Source organism: Chrysemys picta, chromosome 5, assembly GCF_011386835.1.
Source record: "Chrysemys picta bellii isolate R12L10 chromosome 5, ASM1138683v2, whole genome shotgun sequence".
Classification (NCBI taxonomy): Eukaryota; Metazoa; Chordata; order Testudines; family Emydidae; genus Chrysemys; species Chrysemys picta.
In genome coordinates, this window is record NC_088795.1 from 19203135 (window position 1) to 19228526 (window position 25392).

General features: G+C 42.4%; 1 long non-coding RNA gene across 1 annotated transcript in view; it reads left to right on the forward strand.

Moving 5' to 3' along the window:
• The window catches only part of LOC135983550 (uncharacterized), a 118149-nt gene that overhangs the window by 84656 nt on the left and 8101 nt on the right, over window positions 1–25392 (forward strand). Inside the window, exons 2-3 of the long non-coding RNA XR_010601229.1 lie at window positions 14543–14720; window positions 23974–24361. This is a non-coding gene — a long non-coding RNA (uncharacterized LOC135983550). The remainder of the gene's footprint in view (window positions 1–14542; window positions 14721–23973; window positions 24362–25392) is intronic.

A 25392-nucleotide genomic window follows, 5' to 3' on the forward strand; every position in this document is an offset into this window, starting at 1 on the left:
TCAGGAACCTGTAGAAAGTGTTAGCTTAGGCTTGGTCTACACTACCCCCCTAATTCGAACTAAGGTACGCAACTTCAGCTACATGAATAACGTAGCTGAAGTTCGAAGTACCTTAGTTCGAACTTACCTTGGTCCACACTCGGCAGGCAGGCTCCCCCGTCGACTCCGCGGTACTCCTCTCGCCGAGCTGGAGTACCGCAGTCGACGGCGAGCACTTCCGGGTTCGACTTATCGCGTCCAGACTAGACGCGATAAGTCGAACCCAGAACTTCGATTTCCAGCCGTCGAACTAGCTGGTAAGTGTAGCCAAGGCCTTATTGGCCTGTGAATTGTAAATATAGATGTGAATGGGAAAATATGTAACTGCATTTTATTTTGCCTCTAAATGTTACGCTGAGTTGGTTTTGTGTGTTTTATGAAAACATATTCTTAAATACTGTACAAAATGCCTAAGTTTTTCATAATTAAGCTTTGAAGAAAAGCAAATGCAAAAGGTACCAATGTAATGCACAGTCTGCAATGCAAGCAGATGTTGCTTTTGAATGAACATCTTCCATTGCGTAGCCTCTGGCTGCAATGACTGCCATTCAAGAGAAAGATGAAGAAGCAACTTGGCATGCTGTGGATGCTGGGGGACATACAGTATGCTAACTAAATAGTTGCAGATCCTCAAAATGTAGTGCCTCTAAGCATGCTGGGTGGACTCAGTTTTTAAATGTAATTAGAGTGCAGCTTGCCTTTGATAAACATCATTTCTCTTTAACTGAGATTATTTACATAAATTGGGAGAAAATAAGGTGGAATTGATAGTTTGTGGTTTAAACACAGCCTTGCTGTAATACCACTTGTCAAGATAAATAAAACTGTGCGATAATAAGCAACCCAATACCATGCATGATAATCAGAGGGGAAAAAACATAGGGAACTACTTTGAGACTCTGTTCATGATGCTCTAGAAACACACACAACAAACACACACCAGACATGTTTCCTCATTACCAGAATAGCAGCTGTGCTGCCAAGGCTCTTAGGATTTTGTAAGCACTTTGCTCATACCACTATGTTAAATTGTTCTGGCCCTCTGTCTCAGGCAAGCTTAACCAGCAATATGGGGATTCCCTTGGTCTAGGCCCTAGTATAGGAGCATACAAGGGGGAAGGCCATGGGAGGAAGTGTGGCCAGAGTGCTGCTGTACTTCAGCAGTCTTGGCTACATAAATGGCCCTTTGGGGGCTGTTGCAGATGGGAGTCATTTAAAGAAGCCCCGAGGCTGCTCTAAATTATGCTGGGGACTAGGAGAACTCAAAGATGGCTCTAAGCCACCTTTATCCCCCTCATCACTTTTCAGGTATGTTGACTGAAGCTGTGATTCAGCTGACAATATGGCCCGTAATATTTATTTATAATCAAGCATCAAAAGTGAACTGATAACAAGAGACACATTCCAATGGTGCTATTTGCAGAGCACAGAACTATTCCATGTGAGTAAGAGTAGCAGAATCAGGTCTATAAACATTAGAGTTTTACACTATCTGAAATGTTGATAGTAATTAACAATATGAGGAAAGGATGTTGCTTTTTTTGTAAGTACTAGCATCTGATTTCACAATAAAGCACCAACTCTGGTTCTTTGTTATTAGCTGAGTTGTGCTATTAATTATTCACAAGTATCCAGGCGTTTGTAAAGATGTTTATCCAAAAAGTATTGCAAAAATGATCACAAATGAATATTTTCTGCAAATTTATAGCCGAAGTGAATTTTGTGCTATTTCCTATTTGTCATTCATTATTCTCGAGTTCAAAGAGATTTAACCATCTGATCAGGGAACAGAAACAAGAGCATGTGACTTAGGTGGTCACTCATATTCAATGACTAAAGAATAGTGAATAATCAAAGTGAACAATCTGATAACAGCCCAGAAGTTGGAAACTGTTCATACAAAAATAGTTCAGCAAATATTTCTGAGTGACACATCCTTTTGCAGAAATCAGGATCAGTGCTGGAAGAACTTGGGTACAAGAAGAAAGGGTTAAATTTACATAAAATGTAATTCACAGTGAATAATTTGACCAACTCTTGGTTGAAGTTTCTGTTGCTGTGGGACAGCCGTAAAATGCTGTCCATGCAAAACCCCACAGAGATACCTACAATATGTACTTTCCCTCACTAGCTTGAAAGCCCTTACGTTCTCATCATGGGCAGGTGGGCACAGTGACTGGAGAAAGCAGGTCAGGTTCCCTCAGAGGGATGTACAGGTGGCAAGGCCTGCAGAGTGCTGTACGAGATCAGAGAATTTGTAAATGGTCTGATAGGGGAGGGTGAGTTGTGCACTGGGGACAGGCAGGAAAAAAAAAGTACACTAGGATAGCAAAATGAAAGCTGATGAAAAGGAAGAATACAGCTGTGGGTCTGCATTCCTACCAATAGAATTGGAAGTTATTTTGAGAAGACTGCTTTGTGCATTAGAACTTGGCTTCTTTTTGTGTTCTTTTTCCTCCACCCTTCATTTGTTTTTTTCTTTTTGTTTTGTTTTTTAATTTTAGGTCCTGTTCCTGCAAACTGCTCCATGAAGGAGTGCCTCATGGAGGCCTATTGACTCAAGCATGGCTATGCATGGGCAAAGAGGTCTGCCCGCGTGAAGTAACTTGCAGGATCAGGACCGTATGTTAGGGTTACCATCCGTCCGGGTTTCCCCGGACATGTCCGGCTTTTTCAGTGTTAAATGGCCGTCCGGGTGGGATTTCTAATCAAGTAGAAATGTCCGGGATTTCCCCCTTCCCCTCATGCGGAGTGCGGTGCGGCTGATTGGACGCCTGGCCTGATTGAAAGCCGCTCGCAGCCACTACGGCCTCTAGCAGCCAGAGTCCCTCCCCCTCCCCTGCTCCCTCCTCCCCCACAGAGCAGCGCGGCTGTGTTTGATTCCACGTGGAGCCTGCACTTCTCCCTCTGCCAGGTGAGCAGGGGGAGCAGGGCAGGCGGCGGGGGGGGGATGTGTGTAGAGGCTGCAGGGGCGGGGGGGTGCAGAGGCTGCAGGGCAAATGGGGAGCATGGGGCACAGAGGCTGCAGGGGTGGGGGGGTGCAGAGGCTGCAGGGCGAGTGGGGAGCAGGGGGCACAGAGGCTGCAGGGGCGGGGGGGGTGCAGAGGCTGCAGGGTGAGGAGGAGCAGGGCAGGCAAGGGCATAGGGGCTGCGGGGCGAGTGGGGAGCAGGGAAGCACTTAGCAACCCCCAACCAAGATCAGAGCGGGAGGGAGGAGGGGGAATGCAGGGTGCTCAGAGGAGGGGGCAGAGTTGGGGAAGGGACTTTGGGGAAGGGGTTGGAATGGGGGCGGAGAAGGGGTGGGGTTGGGGCGGGATCGGGGGTGGGGAAGGGGCGGGGTTGGGGTGGGGCCGGGGGCAGGACCGGGGCCCCGTGGAGTGTCCTCTTTTTTAAATGTTTGAATATGGTAACCCTACCGTATGTTATAAGCACTTCAGGACATGGCTTGTGGCTTGCTGTAGCTTTAAGAAATGCCCAGGACAATGGAGTCTAATCCAGATTGGCACCTTTGGGTGCTATCACATTAAACCAATAACTAATAGCTAATTTATTATAACTAGTAGGAAGTGAGCCAACAAAGATGAAATAGCCCTACTGTTTCACATTATAGAGGCCTGTTAAAGTCATATCCATCAAGTTACTGATCCATCAAAACAAAGACTGAAAATTGCCCAAGTAAATTAATGACCTGAGGCTGTTTTCTAAAACAACTCCCAAAAGAAGATTCATTGATCAGATTTTGAGTCACCTTTACACCCACTCATGTGTTTTGTTTGTTTCTTAATTATGATCTAAAAAATAAAAAGGAGTCATATAAAAAATGGAAACTAGGACAGATTACAAAGGATGAATATAGGCAAACAACACAGGAATGCAGGGGCAAGATTAGAAAGGCAAAGGCACAAAATGAGCTCAAACTAGCTACGGGAATAAAGGGAAACAAGAAGACTTTTTATCAATACATTAGAAGCAAGAGGAAGACCAAAGACAGGGTAGGCCCACTGCTTAGTGATGAGGGAGAAACAGTATCAGGAAACTTGGAAATGGCAGAGATGCTTAATGACTTCTTTGTTTCGGTCTTCACCGAGAAGTCTGAAGGAATGCCTAACATAGCGAATGCTAATGGGAAGGGGTAGGTTTAGAAGATAAAATAAAAAAAGAACAAGTTAAAAATCACTTAGAAAAGTTAGATGCCTGCAAGTCACCAGGGCCTGATGAAATGCATCCTAGAATACTCAAGGAGCTAATAGAGGAGGTATCTGAGCCTCTAGCTATTATCTTTGGAAAATCATGGGAGACGGGAGAGATTCCAGAAGACTGGAAAAGGGCATATATAGTGCCCATCTATAAAAAGGGAAATAAAAACAACCCAGGAAACTACAGACCAGTTAGTTTAACTTCTGTGCCAGGGAAGATAATGGAGCAAGTAATTAAGGAAATCATCTGCAAACACTTGGAAGGTGGTAAGGTGATAGGGAACAGCCAGCATGGATTTGTGAAGAACAAATCATGTCAAACCAATCTGATAGCTTTCTTTGATAGGATAACGAGCCTTGTGGATAAGGGTGAAGCTGTGGATGTGGTATACCTAGACTTTAGTAAGGCATTTGATACGGTCTCGCATGATATTCTTATCGATAAACTAGGCAAATACAATTTAGATGGGGCTACTATAAGGTGGGTGCATAACTGGCTGGATAACCGTACTCAGAGAGTTGTTATTAATGGTTCCCAATCCTGCTGGAAAGGCATAACGAGTGGGGTACTGCAGGGGTCTGTTTTGGGACTGGCTCTGTTCAATATCTTCATCAACGACTTAGGTATTGGCATAGAAAGTACACTTATTAAGTTTGCGGATGATACCAAACTGGGAGGGATTGCAACTGCTTTGGAGGACAGGATCATAATTCAAAATGATCTGGACAAATTGGAGAAATGGTCTGAGTTAAACAGGATGAAGTTTAACAAAGACAAATGCAAAGTGCTCCATTTAGGAAGAAAAAATCACTTTCACACATACAGAATGGGAAGAGACTGTCTAGGAAGGAGTACGGCAGAAAGGGATCTAGGGGTTATAGTGGACCACAAGCTAAATATGAGTCAACAGTGTGATGCTGTTGCAAAAAAAGCAAACATGATTCTGGGATGTATTAACAGGTGTGTTGTGAGCAAGACACGAGAAGTCATTCTTCCGCTCTACTCTGCTCTGGTTAGGCCTCAGCTGGAGTATTGTGTCCAGTTCTGGGCACCGCATTTTAAAAAAGATGTGGAGAAATTGGAAAGGGTCCAGAGAAGAGCAACAAGAATGATTAAAGGTCTTGAGAACATGACCTATGAAGGAAGGCTGAAAGAATTGGGTTTGTTTAGTTTGGAAAAGAGAAGACTGAGAGGGGACATGATAGCAGTTTTCAGGTATTTAAAGGGGTGTCATAAGGAGGAGGGAGAAAACTTGTTCACCTTAGCCTCTAAGGATAGAACAAGAAGCAATGGGTTTAAACTGCAGCAAGGGAGGTCTAGGTTGGACATTAGGAAAAAGTTCCTAACTGTCAGGGTGGTTAAACATTGGAATAAATTGCCTAGGGAGGTTGTGGAATCTCCATCTCTGGAGATATTTAAGAGTAGGTTAGATAAATGTCTCTCAGGGATGGTCTAGACAGTATTTGGTCCTGCCATGAGGGCAGGGGACTGGACTCGATGACCTCTTGAGGTCCCTTCCTGTCCTAGAATCTATGAATCTATGAATCTTTATTTTCAAAAACTCCTCACCACAGAGTTTAGAGTGTTTCAGTATCTGAAAAATGTAATGCAGTTAGCAACATGGGGAAGTGATATTTATTCAGGGAGTTGTTGGTGCGCTTTTATTTAGAACGGAAGCCCACTAAGGCCCCAGTCCTGCTAAGACTTCCCTATACACTTAACTATGAGCACAGGAGTAGGTGCACTGACATCAGTGACTCTTTGTGTGCTTAAATCTTTGCATGATCAGAGCCTAATGTATTAAATCATTCATTTCCATGACAAACTTGTCATTTTCAAAAGACGTAGTTGTCTTAAACACACTTTTGGATTAACTTAATAAATTGTCCTGCACTGTAGGTGTAGTAAAGCTGCACTTATGTGACACTAAGGATATGTCTACACTGCATCTGGGAGCTAGCCTCCCAGGCTGGGTCCACAGACTTGTGCTGGTGGGACCCCCTCTTCCCCATCACCACCCCAGGCTTGAGAGCCCTAGCTCCAGCCTGAGGTGCAACATCCACACAGCTATAATTAGTGCATTAGCACCAGCCCAGCCACCAACACAAAAGTCTGTGGACCTGAACTGGGGGAGGGGGGATTGCTCCCAGTTGCAGTGTAGACATACCCAATAGGTCCTACACTGTAGTATAGCTATGACATTGGCTCCATTGTGTCAATAACTTAGTGTGACTTTAGATGCTTGGGAGGCTTGTGGACTGCAACTTCCTGGATGATGCTCCACTAAACCACCATGTAACTTGGAGAGTTTGGATGGAGGCCTCTGGATGCCAGGTAAACCATAGATTGGTGGGAAGAGGAAAGAACTGGCATCAGGCTCTCCATAAATATTTAGGTCCAATTTCTCAGAAAATCTTTCATTCAGCTGTACATGCGAAAATATATATTTGCCCAGTTGATTCACAGTATTGTGATTGCACAGATAGACATGGTGCTTGTGCATGCACATTACTATTTATAAATCTAATTGGTCATATGCACACACAACTACGGTAGCTGCATGTGCAAATTATGCACAGACGCATGTGCACACATCTCATAAAATGCCCTTTAGGTGCATTTCCTAGTCAGTTTATGAACCTGGATCTGTAAGGTCTACAACACCTACTATAAATGAATCAGAGATTATTGCAATTTTTGTCTGTTTGAAACAAAGGCATGCTGACCTACATAAGCTGATCTGGCCCCATAGGATGTGGATCTCATCTCACTTATTATTAAAATGGTTTTAAACCAGTGTGAGAGATCAGAATCATTTCCATAGTGTCTTGGGATGAAAGATAGCTTTTCCACATTGTAGTTGGCTCCCAAGCAGATGAGAGTTGTATTTGTGAATGACGGTGAACTGGTCTCAACGTTATTTGTTTACTCAAATATTTCAAACAAATTCACATCCCTCCCCCTCCCACTATTCAGGTCTGAATATGAAGCAGATATCTGTCTTATATTCCAAGCATCGCTTTATTCTGTAGTATGCATTCACGACCGAGGCCATCAATCTGGTTTTTAAAATGGGTGGTGTGCTAGATAATATAGGTGTCCTGTGAATTCTGACGCTGGGGAGGCAGCACTGAAAGGTTTTTACCTGCTTTAACTACAAAGAAGGGCTTTGGCTAGAGACTTGTAAGTGATATTAAAAATCTTCACCTGCCTAGGAACTGGGGCAATATTTATTGCAAGCAATAAATATTTGTAAATTTTATGTGGTGGTTTTCGAATGATATTTCATGTCTAGTTTTATTTTGAGCTATTTTTTAAAACTTCAATTCCTCATGAAAACAAGTTGTATGGCTTATAGTATTACTCTGGCAAAATGATTTCCATAAATAAAGCAAGATGCAATGGAAGGGAGCATGTATAAAGATTAATGCATCCGACTTTTAGGTTTATAGTGACTAACTGTAATTCCTGAGACTTAAGTTATTGGAAAGAAAATCTCTTATGGAAACAGGCGACAAATCCAAAACTACCTGAGCAGCATGAGCAATTTACTTTCTCTTGACTTAAAGAATTGTAGTTTTATAGCCATTTTCCTTGAGTTTATTGATTTCATACAGTTTTCTACAGTGACATAACGCACCTGGGTTTTAGACACACAGAGGGAGACAGAGGGTAACTAATGCTTGTGTCATTTGTCAACCTAATGTAATCAGTGTGGGCTAGTGTTGCCTTCATTGTACAGAATTTCAAGGGGAGTGTTCTCTTCAAACCAAATGCCTCCATAGTGAAAAAAATAAGGAATAGGATGATATAGTGGAATAGAGGTGAGTACGTATTGATTCTAGTGCTAATCAATTGAATGCAAACAAAGGAAGCTACTATAGGCTTCTGATATCTTTCATTAAATAAGTATATCCTGGCTCATAAATAATGAAATTTCAGTTGGAAAAGTATTCCAAAGTCTGGATGGTTATAAGAAGTGTATATAAAACTCTTAAGTCTGTGTTTAAAGAAAACCAACCCCCAAACAGGAACTCTTATGAGAACAGACTTTCATAGCATTTCTGTTCCTTCCTTCTTTTAGTTAAACTGGAAAAGCTGAGAGAATGACCCCTCTCAAAACATGTTGTCACTTTCACTTTCAGTCCCAGCAATAAGTTAGAAGTGAAGAATAATGAAAATGCAAATAATAATGCAACTTATCCTTTAGCATTTTCAAATAGAATACCATCAAATCAATAGCTGGGCAAACATGCAAGCAAAATGATGGAAAATATACTATGAGTTTGCTACTCAAAGAAACATGACTGCCCTGACACTAAGTGCTAGATGCTACAGCAAATGATTATTACTGGCATAAGCTTAGATTTTCAAAGGAGCCTATGGGATTTAGGTGCCTATATCCCATTGAATTTTAATAGTGTACAGTTGCCTAACCCCCTTAGGTCCCTTTGAAAATCCCCGTTGTAGCACTTACTACTATGAACAGTGCTATTGACATCAGTCGAACTCACATTAAAAATATTTCTCCTGTAGAAGTGTTTATAGAGGGCTGGGCCCTAAATGAGTACTGTGTCAGTAAATAATTTAAAACTAAAAGTTAATCAAATTTTTGATACCTTCAACAACAACAAAAACTCAAACCAGAGATTTGGTTCAGATTAAGCTTATATTTTAGGCAAGGATTTGGTGCAATTTTTATTTCATCTCCACTAGATGAATTATCTGTGCTTAGGAAGGAGAATAGCATTCATTTGTTCTATATTATTTAAGTGAGTTCCTATGCTTTCAATCTGTAATGATCCTCTTGCAATCTATGCATGATATAGCTATGTCATTGGTGTAACATGCTATCGACAGTGTGTGATCTAGAAGAGGCACCATTAAAAACTCAGTATTCATTAACCCAGGCACCCGCAATAACCAGCTTATCTTCCTGTATCTGAATAACAAAAACATTAGTACCACATCGTTGCAGAATGGCAAATTTTGAATTTTTAAATGGTGACTGCTGTCACTAAGTTTACCACTAATGGTCATTTTTAAAACAAAAACCAATAACTCAGTTATAGTTTTGCAATCTTAAAACAAAAAAAAGCCCTCATATTTCCAATTATGAAAATGCTGCACATAGTTTGGGCAAGCCACTATGAAAAAAATCCAGACCAGACAAAAATCTTACACCTCTCATCTGTCCACACTGAGCCCAGAACTTTATGAAAGCTTATAGTTATTCTCCAAGCCAGTCTGTTAAATGCTCTTCTTTCCCCACTGATTTTCCTGTTTATCTAGTCTATCTATTCTAAGTAATTTGTCTCTCTCCTGGTTACGCAGCGCCAATCCAGGACCCAATAAGGAGGTTAGACCCCCTTCTTCAAGAAACAAAAGCTTTCTGTTTTCTCCCTTTTCTCCCTTCTGTTCTCCCCTGCCTCCTGCTTCCTCCCCTCCCCCCCCCCCCCCCCCCCCGCAAAATCTTCTCTAAATCCTCTCCTGATCTCTACCTTTAAGGGCAGATCTGGTGCCCTGAACTCTGCCATCTGCATTCAGTCACTGCACTATGATCTCACGCTCTCCCAAAAGATGCAGTAAATTCTGGATTGTCTCAGAGTTTGGGAAAGCAATGTAGACCGCATGTAGATATCAGTAAGAAAACTTTGTAAACTTTAATTTAAAGCTGAGAGCACATATCAATGACTTAGTAAAAATCCTTACACGGATAATGTCATTAGTTTAAAAAACAAAACAAAACAAAATCAGATACACAACCATGAAACCCAAAGGAAATTCAGTTAATTACAAAAAAAAATCAAACTCTTTAAAATATGGGATTCACAATTAAGATGGCCAGATTACCTTAACTCCGCATGCATCCTCAGTGAACTGAGGTCCTTTTTTGCTCTCTTTGTTCCTTTTATAGCTATTTTGCATGTTGTGCTATTTTTGGATCAAGAGATTTTTCCAAGGGACTTTAAGAAGTCCTCAGTCAGTGGCTAGAGTTTGAACAGCCACTGTACTTGTACAGTCTGTAGATGAATGATTGAAAACTTGCAGCACAGAGCTTTGATTTAGAACTGGTTACAATGGGGACACAGACACACTTCCATGGAGTCTTGTGGCACTTGGATCTTTGGTTGGCACATGGAATCGTGAGCCCAGTCCTGCGAGCTGCTAAGCACTTGTTCTGAGGCACCAAGGCCCAGATCCTCAAAAGGTCTTAAGGTGCCTAGCTCCCATAGATTTGTACCTTAGGCACCTAAATATTTTTGAGGACCCTGAACACATCATAGGATTGGGCATATAACGAGAATGACTGCCTTCTGCGTGCCATTTGTCTAACCAGAACTTTAGCAAAGCTCTGTCTTTCTGTACAGTCTATATGGCAGTCAGGAAGACCAGAGTTGGTACAGTACATGTACTCTTCAGAACAGCAGTCTAGTTTTAGGGTCAGTGACACAATAATAGCTTTTTCTTTTTTTAAGCAGATACGGTAGCCTGAGCTTCTGACTTTTCCAGGGCATCACTATGAGGGCAGAGTTAAGGTAGCTCTTGCTGCTAAACTGCCTCAAGAATTCCTAAGGCTGTTCTAATTTATTCAAAGAACTGGGCAGCCCCCTTGGCCCTCCCCCTTCCCTCCCACTCACCTTCCTGCACCCACAGTGCTTGAAATGATTCAAAATCTTATACTGTATGTGGAAAGCAATTCTTCCAGGGGCAATCCTATTGCTCCCAGCTCCACACACGTGCAGATAGCGAAGAGCAGCATCAGTTCTCAAGCATAGTGGGCTGCAGTAAAAATTATCCTAACAACAAAGTACCTAAGAAAATATCCATTCATCCAGTAGTTCCTGTGGCAGTGTGGCAATGGAGAAGATGAAATCTCTGAAATCAGATCTGGCCACCTTTTATATTGCAGGTGGCTCTGAAACAGAAGAGCATCCTTCTGGTATGGACAACAGAGACAGCCCTGATCTTGGTTAGCTGACTGCACTTGAGTGGAGCTTCATTATCATTGAAGCCAGTCATGGTCAGTTTTTCCAGTGGAGGCTAAGAGGCTTGTGTGAAAATCAGGATAAGACTTAGTCATAGAGTTTAAGGCGAGAAGGGAGCATCAGATCATCTAGTCTGACCTCCTGCACAACACAGGCCACTAAACTCTACCCCGTTACCTCTGTGTTGAGCCCAGTAACCTGGATTAGAGTAGAGTATCACAGCCCTCAAGAGACGAACAATTGTTTCTAGTAGGAGGGACCAAGGCATGCCAATGCCTGAGGCTCCTGAAATGGCAGGAAATTTCTTTGGCAAGATATATCCATAATATAAGAACATAACATAAGGACGGCCATCCTGGGTCTGACCAAAGGTTCATCTAGCCCAGTATCCTGTCTTCTGACAGTGGTCAATGCCAGGTGCGCCAGAGGGAATGAACAGAACAGGGAATCATCAAGTGATCCATTCCCTGTCACCCATTCCCAGCTTCTGGCAGACACAGGCTAGGAACACCAACCCTGCCCATCCTGGCGAATAGCCATTTATGGACCTATCCTCCCTTATCTAGTTCTTTTTTGAACCCTGTTATACTCTTGGTCTTCACAACATCCATAGGTTGACTGTGCATTGTGTGAAGATATACTTCCTTCTGTTTGTTTTAAACCTGCTGCCTATTAATTTCATTCGGTGACCCCTAGTTCCTGGAGTAAATAACACTTCTTTATTTACTTTCTCCACATCAGTCATGATTTTATAGACCTCTATCATATCCCCCCTTAGTCCTCTCTTTTCCAAGCTGAAAAGTCCCAGTCTTATTAATCTCTCCTCTTATGGAAGCTATTCCATGCTCCTAATAATTTTGTTGCCCTTCTCTGTACCTCTTTCAATTCCAGTGTATCTTTTTTGAGATGGGGCAACCACATTTGCACACAGTATTCAAGATGTGGGTATACCATGGATTTATATAGAGATAATATATTTTCTGTCTTATTATCTATCCGTTTCTTAATGATTTCCAACATTCTGTTAGCTTTTTTGATTGCCTCTGCACATTGAGTGGATGTTTTCAGAGAACTATCCACAATGACTCCAAGATCTCTTTCTTGAGTGGTAATAGCTAATTTAGACCCCGTCCTTTTATATGTATAGTTGGGATTATGTTTTTACATGTGCATTACTTTGCATTTATCAACATTGAATTTCACCTGCCATTTTGTTGCCCAATCACCCAGTTTTGTGAGATTCCCTTGCAACTCTTTGCAGTCTGTGTTGGACTTAACTATCTTGAATAGTGCATCCGATGAAGTGGGTATTCACCCACGAAAGCTCATGCTCCAAAACGTCTGTTAGTCTAGAAGGTGCCACAGGTCTCTTTGCTGCTTGAGTAGTTTTGTATCATCTGCAAATTTCGCCACCTCACTGTTTACCTCTTTTTCCAGACCATTTATGAATACATTGAACAGCACTTATCCCAGTACAGACTGCTGTGGGACACCACTATTTACCTCTCTCCATTCTGAAAACTGACCATTTATTCCTACCCTTTGTTTCCTATCTTTTAACCAGTTAATGAGGGCTTTCTGGGACAGAAGGGCAGGAAGAGTAGACTTTAGAGGTAAATGAAGATATAGTTTCCTAAATCAAAAATAGAAATCAGTCAAATGTGCATAACATGTTAAACTCCTTTTTTTAATTTTTTACTCTATACTATTTTTCTGGTTTGGTTTGTACATATGTGGTTTTCTTAATGTGATTTAAATATATCCTTATTTTTTAAAATGTTCATTGTCCCTGTATAAAGGCTGCTATTCCCATGTTAACAGTTGCCTGAGATATCTCCTGTATTATATCTAACTAGATAATGAATTCTGGGTATTCAGTACCCATAATCCCCTTTAAGAAGGACAGCAAAGTGCTTTTGCAATTTTACTCTGATAAAACTCATCTATCATACTTGTTGCAACTGTGTAATCCGTCATTACTGCATTGTGAATTTATTTCCTTGCGCTCCCTCACTCTTTAGTGTTTTGCACATGCACTTTCTACCCCTAAAAGATTGATGCATCTCAGTCCTGACCTCCTCAATAGGATAACAGGTATTTTAAATAAAATTATGTAAATAATCATTAGAAGCCACTGTTTGCCATTTATTGATTCGGACTCAGATAAGACAGAAATAGTAGGGGGTTGGAAATTGTGATAAAACTGGCAATGAATTAATAAAAACATGTCAAGGGTAAGACTGGTGTTACAGGAAAAATCAAACAAGTGGCCTTACTGGGCAAGAAAATGACTTGTATGTGTCAGAGATGAACAGTCTCTCTGACCAAATCCAGGATATGGGCTTACAGCTGAGACAAATCATCCTTTCTCTAGGGGAAAAAAACCATGGCAGTCCTAGGAAATAGTTTTCTTGGTATCTTCGTGTTGAGGTGAAATGAGGGATAGGCTGATTTGCCTTTCATCCTTACAGAAAAGGGTGGGGAAATGGCCTCTCTGACCTGTGGGAATCCCGAAATCCACGGTGAAATCCTGCACTTCGGAGGCATCTGTGGGTGGCTGTGGCATTAGCAGAGAGGACTGCTGCTCCCATGCTACTCCCCACTCCATGACAGCTGAGATCCCTCCCTGTATTGCCTTAAACTTTAACTCTTGTTGGGGGGGATTTCAATGTACATGCAAGAATCCACATAAGACAGTGCTGGCAGGCCAGGGCTGTCTTTCATGGAGAAATCCCAACTGTCTTGAGTATGGGAGGGACTGTGCTGCAAAGCATCCCTGGCTTTAAGTTCTCCTTGCCCAAACGTGTTCCTCCATCCCCCAGAGACTCAAACAGGTGAAGAATATCTGATGGGCTTCCCTAGAGATGGAGGGGGGGAGAAGCGGCAGCACCCAGGTTCAAACTTCCTCTCAGCAAATGTGGGATGACTTTTGCAGTGTTTTATCCCCACCAGAGAAAACAATAAACAGGCTGGGATAACAGCATGCCCTCTTTTGCATCATCGCTACCCATTTCAGCTAATTTTGCAAGCCTCTCCAAGCTCAGGTTTCAGCTCTGACCTCCTTGCCCATGTTATTGTTTTTCACAACCTACCATTAATATTCTTGCCTTCATGCCCATTGTGATCATTCCCCTACTGTTTGAAACGTGGTCACGAGGACATGGCGACACCACCAAATTGATCAAGGGGTTGTTTTTATCTTTAGAATCTGGTTCATTCCCTCCTCCCATTTCTAAAATAGGTACTCTGCTCAGCCTTGTCTTCATTACAAATTAAGGTATTATTCATTATTATTTTTTTTATATATTTGTTCTCAGCAATGTGTAAGGGGAAGAAGATTTGAGAATCAGGTCACTGAAGGTGTAAGCAGAAGAGACCCTGTTGGATCATCATCAACTACCTTTCCCTGCCAATGCAGGAGACAGTCCCCTGATCGAGGATGCAGCAGGCACTACACTTGACCACAGCCAATGTGCCACATCTGGATAGCCATAGGTACGAAGAATCTCATCTACTTACACATATTCGGTATGATGGGCAATAATCTAACAGTATTTGCATCCTTACCCACCCATTTTGAGCACAGTGTACTGTACGCAGATTGTAGTACTATTTGTCATCTAGGGCTATAGTATTTATTTGTTTTGATATAGTTTGAAAGCATCTATCCCCAAAAGTAGGCACTTGTACATTAGTTCTGAAGTATCTAACGTAATTATCATCCAAATATGAATATATATTAGATTATCCTTATAAGCCACCATATAGTGTAATTAAGTGTGCGCAGCATCATATAATTGTCTCCAATATGCCAGATGAGGAACGCAATTCCTACCTCAAGGGGCTTTTAGACTAAAGGCACAAGAGGGAACAATACAATGCACAGCTTAATGAATATCACACAGGTGATCACTAAGTGGTGTGCCATGGCAGCTGCTATCCTACATCATGGAATGGGGGCAATTTCAATAAGTTTTCAATCCACTTCTATTACTATTCATAAACTCAAGTGAGCCCGTCTCTGAAATGATGGAAAGGCAACAGCACCTATTCACTGTGACCCCCTGGCCTGAGAGGCTATTTCCTCTGCATATAGCAATGGTAAACAATGTGACAAATCCGGAGCTCCTTTTTCAGTTTTACTTATTCCTCACTGGGTCAAAACTCTCTCTGACATCAGAGAAATAGTGTGGTGAAATATAAAGCAAAAGAAAAAGTCCCCTGAGTTTGTTAATCACGTCACAAAGAACAACACTAGGCTTCATGTGCTGTTTGAAGGTTTATATCATTCTGACATGACAAACATTCACACAGGCTGCAGGATTAGAAGTCACTTTTGGACTCTTGAGGCCAGATTTACAGGAGTATTTAGATGCTTAAAGATACAAGTAGGCACTAGTAGGCTTTACAAAGTCCCTGACCTGGTTAGGTGCCTAGCTACTGTTGAAGTCAATCTGAGTTGCGTGTGTTCAGCACTAGGCAGTATTAGGCCCTTGGTGATCATTGCTGGCCACTTATCAAAACAAAATGGCTCATCCCTTGCAAAACGCTGGTTACCTGAGCTGTGACCACCAGTAAAGAGCCTGGACCAGTGAGCAGGAATGGGATCGAATGCAGGAAAGGAGGAAAAGAAGGAGAGGTCTGCAGTGGTACTAGAAAATGTCTGAGCATGAACCAAAACAGTCCACTTCATCTCACTGGATTTCCAGTGCACTTCAATTTCTGGCAGAACAGTTTGGGGGCATGACAATGGGAGGGGATCTCCAGCTGGTATAATGACACTTTGGGGCCACTTACAACTAGTGCAAGCTAGAGCAACATCAGGATTATTCTGACATGTGGATGGGCCGAATCGGACCCCAGCTAACCCCAGGCTCGGAAGGAGCTTTACAGTGGCATTCAGCCACTTCCCCCCTCTGGTTCTGCGCTGAGAGGATCTCAGCTGTGCCTAAAGATTAGATCTTTGATTTATAATGCAGAGTAGAGGAAATTAAGAATACATTAAAAAACAAAACCATTCCATCTTATTCCTGAAGACACTTTCTTTAGCGTCTGTGACATATTTTGATTAGGCATGTAGAATCAATCTGCTGATAGGAATAAAGTTAAAACCCTAAGCTTCAACAGGAGTGTGACACTAGCTGTCTGCAGGAAACATCCATGTGGTAAGAAAACCAATGACACTGGTTTTAAGAACAGAGCAGGAGGATAAGAGGGAAGAGGTGGTAGGAGTTGGCCTCCCTGATTTTTTAGAATACTGAGCCTAACCCACCCTTGGCCCAAGGGAAAGAGGAAGTTTCAACAAACAAAATTAATTAAATGATTTTTTAACTTAAACAATGGACTTTATTCATGAATGTGTGTGGGTGTGTGTGTGTATATATATGTGTGTGTATGTATGTAGGGTAGCAATCAATACATTCTGCACTGAAATGAAGCCACTGCAGTGCAAGCGTGATTCATCAGTGTTCACATATTAAAAAGACCAGGTTATTCAAAGAACAGACCTTGCTCCCAATGCATCTGCAAGTTAATCTGCTCAATAATACTGTAAACTTTACTGCTTTACACTTCATAAAGATTGTAGAATCTTTCAGCACAGATCAGTCATTTCCTGGGATTGTAATGGAGCAGTCCCAATGGAAAATGCCTATTGTGTCTTATGCTGTCTTCTTCCACACCCCCACAGGGCGGTAATGTTCTCTTTTACAGAACCTAATTTGTGATCCTCCCTATAAACGGTATTATCTCATTTGTCAGTGAAAGCAGAAACATTTTATCACACTCATCAAAAAATTATGTATCAGTAACAAGTAGGGTTTGGTTGACAAATAAGGCTTGAGAAAGAGCAATTATGTTTTTAAGGATCTGAATGGCTGCTTTTATACCTCATCTAGTAGAGATCTAGATTCAGAGAAGAGGACAAAGGTTCTAATCCTCCCCACTGCACATCTGTGTATGGTATAATCAATTCCTACTACTGTACATGGACCAGATCTTGAAAGGCACTAAACTTTTGCTTCTATGAAGTTGGGGGAACTCAGTAGTTCACAGGAGGAGCTCAGTGCTTCACAGGACAGTGGGAACCATACACTTTTAGTTTAGAAATTCCTTGGAAAAAATAAGGATAATGGACCAAAGCATGCAAGAAAACAATCATGGGAGATATGTACATATGAAGAAGAACTGGGTTGAAATACAGTACATCCAGTTATATCTGTGGCCTCATCTTTTATCTATTCTGGGTGCCTCAAATTGTTCTAGCCTGAATGCCCTGTCAACCCCCTTCTATCACAGCCATTCTACCCTACACACTGAGCACTATCCCAGTTCCAATTCACCAGGCCACTGCACACTCATTTCATCTGCAGTGCCCACAAGTAGTGAGTCAATGACAACACATTTCTTTAAATTAAAACAATTATGTTTAGAGATGGACAAAAATTGTGACTTTCAAATGTCAAACTTGGAAATTTTAAAAAAGTGCACTATGTTTTCAGTCCAATTTTTAGCCAGCTACAATTTCAAAAATTTTCAAGTTTCAAAATATTGAATTCTGAAACATTTAGGGGAAAAAATGGGGAAAAACTTCCTAAGCAAAATTCAGCTTTTTATAGCAGCTCTTTCTACTTACTATGTCCTTTCAAGTCTGATTGTATAAGGACTGTATTTATTGCAAGTCTTGACTCTGGCTACGGGTGGGACGTTTAGGAAAAAAACCCACTTAGCAATGGAGGTTTTTTATGTAAATGCTTTCATCTCGGTAAATCCTGTTTATTTAAACGAAAAATGAAAGAAAAAGAAATGTAGGTATAAATCAATATTAATCCTCTAGATAAATTTGTAAAGACTACCATACAGAAATGGCTTCTTCTGAGTGCTGATGTTCTCCAAACATGCAACCTTTTGCCTGCTGTGCTTAAGATCAGCCCCTTTGAGACACTGCTCTATATTGACAACTTGCAAATACTATGCCTACCTGTGCATCAGTACTGTTGTAAGGCAAACACCTTAAAATATTAGTCAGCATTCATAATTTGTCTCCCCTATATTTTATATAGTGCTGCACGCTTCTCTAGATGTAGCTAGACAGACAGGCAGAATGTCCATCTTTAATTTGCAGTGATTTTATCCCACTCTTGGATTTCTGGAACCTCGTTCTCCACACTGATCTATAAGAATTTTGAAAAACCCCGGTGCTGTGAACGTATAAAGTATGTTTATTGCCACTACAAGAATTCTAAAGGAATTAAGATGGAAAATTCTCTGAATACCTCTTCTGAACAGCGTGTTTCAAACGGAACCAGTAACAGGAACCAGTTTTTGAGCAACCCTCATTAGCACATTGGACAGTTTTCCCCCAGAATTCCAAGGTGCGTGCAGCTCTATTCCTTATTGGACAACCACAACCCTTGTAGGGGTTGGAAGGTGCTGTTCTACAACAGCAGCCCTTCAGAGGAATTCTGGATGACACGCAGAATTTCTCCAGTAGGTCTAGAGCAGCCTGTGGTGGAGTGGCAGCTCCACCATCCTTCACAGTGGTGCAGTTCTGTAGGCTGGTGTGAAACGGGGGGCCATGGCCCTGCCTTTACTCGATCCCCTTTGGAAAGGCTAGCACTGCTGGCTGCAGTAGCCTGGATCACTTAATCTACTCCCTCTCCTGGTTGTAGATGGCCCTTGTGTTGGGCACAAATGGGTAAGGAAGATTCCTCACGCTCTTCCTCCATCTTACATAGCTACACAGAGTCAGCTGGAATGAGGCCTAAAATGTGTGTAATACTCCTATCCCCTCCAGCCATTACTAGAAAGATGTGAGTCTATTTATACTGAAAAGCTTACGGACAAAAGTATCTACTACTAAACCTTCCATTGAAATTCTCTCCAGGGGAGCTTGTCAAAGCTATACAGGTTCTATAATGTTTGGGCAGCTGTCTGCTTTCAATTGTATTTTTTTCCATTTTTCCTCCATGTGATATATAATATAGCTTCAGGAGCAATTCTGGTTATAAAATTATGGAAATGTGGCCTAGCTGGCTTTTATTTGAAAAGTTATTTCATTGCATCTCACTAAAGAATTTCTCTCAACCCCAAGGGCTGATATTAGGCAATGCTTTATTTTTAGATATTTAACAGTCCTGATTATTCTATTTAAATTACACTGTTAAGCATGTAAATGACTTTACTTCCTTCTTCCCTTACTGCACAAACAAATCTCTTATATATTTTAAACCTGATTGCTCCTATCTTGTCTCCATTCACTTAGCCGATCCTGGTAGATTAGTAGGCCAGTCAACTTAGAAACAGACTGAGCTACATAGAATTTGGATCTAATTCTATAAAACTAACATTAACTTCAGTGGTGTTGTTCCTGGTTAACACCAGTTTGTGAGATCAGAAGCAGGTTCTTAAATGTTATTGTGTCCTCTTCATACAGCTTGAGTGCTAGTTAGTACACCTCTTACTTGCAGTAATGAGCATTTGCTGACTTTAATGGACCCACTTGCAAGAATAAATGCTTGACAATGGGACTAAGACGGACTGCATCTATGAGTACTTAAATCTTATTTGATCAATAGATTAACCTGTTGTTGACTTTCATTTTGCCCGTCCTTTTAAATGGAAATAAACCTGCCCCATAATGACAGACATTGGCAATCAGATTGTTCCATTCACATCCAGTGTGACACCGTCCTTTTATTTTTTCTTGTATAGTAATTAGGACGAGGTGGACTGGACAATTTAAGAAATGACATTAACTTTTGCCAGGTACTACAAACAAACCAAACCCAAGCCCAGGCCCATCACTATGGAAAGGTAGCAGGGAGCACGACTTCTCCAGTCCTGTCTCACCAGCTCCTCTCTGAAACCTCCTGGATGCGAGTGAGGAGTACCAAGTGGCAGCTGCTCTCTCTACCCTACTGCTACAGCTCAGCAGCATCCCCGCTAGTTCCCTGCTGTGTCCCTGCTGCATTGGTGTGAGGGGAAAGGAAATTAGTTGCCTTATTTTCCCCCCTCGTACATCCCATCCAGCTGTGATATTTGGACTAGAGCCTGGAAAGGGAGCAGGATCAGTGCTTTGCAATGTCCCAAGTGTAGCCAGGCCGGAGGAGGAAGGAAAGGAAGACATCTTCTCCCTCAGCCTCCACCCCACTCCAGAAGGAAGTCAGAGATAAGTTGGAGGGCAGGGAGCATGGGATGAAATTGTGATAGGGTGGAGGCACTAAGTCAGTTTTCTGGGATAGGGTGAGGCAGTGATTAGAGTCGTGGAAATTCTACCAGGTGAGGAGTAATGGAACAGACTGGACCCCTGGTCAAGATAGATAAGAGACAAATGAGAGGACATAATAGAGGTATGCAAAAAAAAAAAAAAAAAAAGTGCTCCAGTTGCCTGGGGGGGGGGGGAAGCATTCACAAACAACCCCCCAGCTTCTTTATCACTGCTTCATTTTATTCTCCAATCTTCACTCACCGATCCAGAATTCATACATCCCAATACTATAGCTATGAAATATATGGTCAGTTCTGCATAATATTAGGCCCCTGTTGTGTATAACTGAAGTAACAGGGTACTACAAACAGCAGCTTATGCACCATCTCTACATATCAGTTCATTTAATGAGGCGCATGCAACAGTCCCTGATGCTTCACAGACTGTGTCTAGAAAGACCATCATCTTGTCAGTGCAGAAAAAAAAAATCTGCTTCTCTAAGCAAACTGAATCTGCTTATCAGCTGCAAATAGAAGCCTTGAGCCTGGCAGTTTTTCAAAGAGTGGAACTGGTGAAAGGTGTTTCTAAATTACACCTGAAACAATCACTTGCTTTGAAGTTTTGATATGTCATGTTGTGCTGCCAATCAAGATATGTCACCAGCACATCTTGTTGCATCATACTATATCTGGCATTACCAAAACAAAGCCTTACACAACATGTGCTTGACAGGAGTGGATTATATGTCATCACACTTCAAAAAAGAAAAATACCTTGAGAACGTGCTAATATTCTGAGCCCTTGTTTCAGAGGCAAATCAAGGCTGTATGAGTGAGCTTACCTGGCAGCATGCTTAAAAGAAAGAGCATGCGCTCTCCTTTTTCCTTAAATTTTCACCTACCCCTTCATCCTAAGCCTCTAGTATTTTTCTTTTTTTGAATCAGTAGCTGTATCACAACACAAACCCTGCTCTTGACAGAGAGATGGCAAGTACTTGAAGAATGTACGTCCGCTGCGTAACCAGATATTTGCGGTGAGAAGGGTGGCTGTAGCTCAAAATGGAGGATTGAGACTGGAACTGGGCATCAGATTTAAGGCCCACAAGGTCTATTGTGATCATCTAGTCTGACCTCCTGCATAACACAGGCCAAAGAACCTCACCCAGTAATTTCTGTATCAAGCCCATAACTTCTATATGAGCTGGAGCATATCTTTTAGAATGATATCCACTCTTGATTTAACAATTTCAAGTGATGGGCGATTCCACCACATCCCTAGGTAGTTGTTATAGGTCTTATTGTAGTGCCTAGGAGCCCTACGCAACAAACCAAGATGCCCTTGTGCCAAACGCTGTACAAACCACAGAACAAAGACAGTCCCTGCCCCAAAATCTTACACTCTAATCATAAGACGAGAAACAACAGATGGGCTACAGACAGGGGAGTACAAGGAAACAGTAAGGCAGTATTTGTAAACAAGATAGGTAGTGGTTTCAGCACACCAGCAGCCAAACATTGTCAAGTATTTTGTAAGCATCATGGCAGGGCAGAATTTTAAAGAGGGATTTAAAGGAAGATAATGAGATCGCTTTTTGATGGTTATGAGGCTGTCCTCCCAACTGTGAAGGCCAGTATGAGAGAGAACACAAAAGTGCTTGTTTGGAAATTTAACAAGTGGGCAATGGGTGCTGGTATCATGGGCCAGTTGGAGGTGGGAGCTGACTTTTTGATTCTGAATGAGAGAGTATAGGTAGGGTGGGACTAGGTAGTGAACAGCCTTGAGAGTGAAGACAAGAGGCTTATGTTTGATACAGAAAAAAAGAGGGAGCCCCGAGCCCCCCCCCCCACCTGCCTGGAGGAGCCCCCAGCCTGCCTCCCCTCCCCAGACCCCAAGACGCCCAGAGAAAAGCGTGTGTCTCTATTCTCCTCAGCCACCCCGGAACCTGCATGGGGCACAATAAATCAAAAACTTCCCCCCCAAAACCCTGCAACCATGGTGATTGAATGTGTTTGTGGATAAGGTTACCCAGAGATAAGGTGTAGAGGGCAAAGAGAAGGGAACCAAGGATAGGACCTGAGGAACCACTATGGAAAGTTGGAGGTAAGTTATTCCAATAATGAATTCCCTCACTTAACATTTATTTCCAGTTTGATTTTCAATACTGCCAACCCCATGCTTTCAAAATTCATGAATTAGGTGCTAAAATCTTGAATTTTAAAATATTAAACGAAGTGAGTTTTTTCTCTTCTGTGGTTGGAGACTTTAGGGTTCACATTTTCAAGCCCTTCTCTACAGCTCTGAGGGCTAGAAGCTTACTAAAAAAAGTGCTGAGATTCTCAAGTGATAAGATGATTTCAGCAGTTGGCTTTGAGGAAAAAAACCACATTGTGGAATTTGCATTAAAATTGCAAGCCTTGGCAATACTAGATTTTGTATAGCTTCCAACCATTAGATCACGTTAGGCCTTTTTTGCTAGATTAGAGAGTCCTCGTCTATCAGAAATCTGTGCCCCACATAGGTACAATTAGATTGCTATCAAGTCGCCTCAACTTTCTCTTGGATAAACTAAATTGATTGAGCTTCTTAAGTCTGTCACTATGAGGCATGTTTTCCAGACCTCGAATCATTCTTGGAGCTCTTTGCTGAACCTTTCCAATATTTCAACATCTTTTGTGAAGTGTGACATCAGAACTGTTCACAATATTTCAGTAATGGTTTCACTAATGGCATATACCGAGGTCCTACCACCTCTCTACCCCTACTTGATATTCCCAGGGCCGGTGCAAGGAAGTTTCGTGCCTTAGGCGAAACTTCCACTTTGCGCCCTCCCCCAGCCCTGCGACAGCTCCCCGGCCCCCCTCCACCCTGAGGCGCCCCTCCCCCCCGCGGCAGCTCCCTCCCCCAGCCCGGGGAGCCATGCGGCAGCTCCCCCCCCGCCCTGAGGCACGCCCCCGTGGCAGCTCCCACCCCCCGGCCCGGGGATCCGTGCGGCAGCTCTGACCCAGGGGTTCCCCTGGACTGCCGGCGGCTCGTTGACCCAAGATACCCCTGGGCTGCCGGCGGCGGCTCAGACTCCCTCTCCCTCCCAGCCGCTGTGAAAAAAAAAAAAATTGGGGGCGCCGCTTTTTGGCGCCCCCAAATCTTGGCGCCCTAGGCAACCGCCTAGTTTGCCTAAATGGTAGCACCGGCCCTGGATATTCCTGTGCTTACACATCCAAGGATCACATGTGTACTCTTAGCTACAGCAACCCACTGGGAGCTCATGTTCAGTTGGTTATTTATCATTACCCCTAAGACTTTTTCAGTTACTTCTTTTCAGGATACATCTCTCCCTGGTTATGAGTATGACCTACTTGTTTTGTTCTTAGATTATTACCATGCATTTGGCTGTTTTAAACCTCATGTTGTTCAAATAACCCATTTTACCAAATGATCCAGCTTGGTCTGTACAACTGACCAGTCCCTATCATTATTTGCCACTCCACCAATTTTTGTGTCATCTGCAAATTTTACCAGCAATGATTTTATATTTTCTTCCAGATCATTGATAAAGATACGGAATGGCATTGGACCCTGTGGCATTGGACCGTGAGACCCTGTGACGGGGTGTATCTATCACATACTGGCCCAGCAGGGGTTAATTGCACACTGTGGGCTGAGAAGGCCACACTCCTCTGTCCCTGCTGGGCATGCTCAACCTGGAGACAGGATATAAGAGGAAGCAGCTCCATTCAGTTGGGCCAGACTGCTGAGGAGGAAGGATGCGTATTGAAGGTTCCCACACAGGAGCTGCCGGAGCCATAGACCACAGAGGCCAGACATGCTGAGCCCCAGACAGATCCCCAGCTGCCTGCGGAAGCCAGAGAGGGGATTGAGCCTTCAGGAATTTCGCTAGTCGACGACCCCAGAGGACCCATTGGAAGACAGGGTAGGAAGTAGCCCAGGGGAAATGGACATTGATCTGGTTGTAGGATAGGGAAATAGGCCAGTGTGTTTTGGCAGATCCCTGCTGACCCAATGGTGAATACAGTTGCCACTGTCAGGGCCCTGGGCGGACCCAGTGGAGTAGGGAGGGCCTGGGTCACCCTACCTCAGCCACCACCCTCCTCGGGCAACTGGGCCCCCGCAACTCCACACAGGAGGGTAACTATAGGGACGCTGGCCACTGGCCACGCTACCCTGAGAGCAAGGGCAGGCCCAAGGGACTCTGGCCGCTAGGCCGCACTACCCCGCTTTATAGGCGGGGCCATCAGTATAGGCTTTAGCCAGCTGAGGCATAACCCCTCATCGACCACATGTGACCTGACACCCCATGACAGGATGTGTCTACCCCACAACATACCCCACTACAAATACCCCCATTGGATGATGATTCTCCATTTACAAATTACTTTTTGCAATGTCAGAGTTAACCAGTTTTTAAATCCATTTAATATGGGTTACATTGATTATATATAGTGTTAATTTTTTTTTTTTTTTTTTTACTCAGAATGTCATGGAGGACTAAGTTAAATGCCTTACAGAAGTCTAAGTATATTATGTCAACACAGTTACCTTTCTCCAATTCTTTTAATACTCTAGGGTGCAAGCTATTTGATTCTGCAGATTTAAAACAGCTTAACTTTAATAGTTGCTGTTTAACGTCCTACTACTGATTACCGATGGAATAGAAAGGATTTAATTATCACTGTAAGATATGAATACATCATCTTGCTTCTTTCTGAATACAGAATAGAAATATTTATCAAATACTTCTACCTTTTCTACATCATTGATAACTATATTATCCATGCCTAGTATCAGACTATGCCATTAATAGAATTTTGATTTTTTATATATTACAAAAATTCCTTCTTATTTCCTTAACTCTATTGGCCATAGATTTTTCACGGATACCTTTAGCTTCCATTATCAATTATCTGCATTCCTAACTGCTCATTTCTACTCAGATGTTTAGAG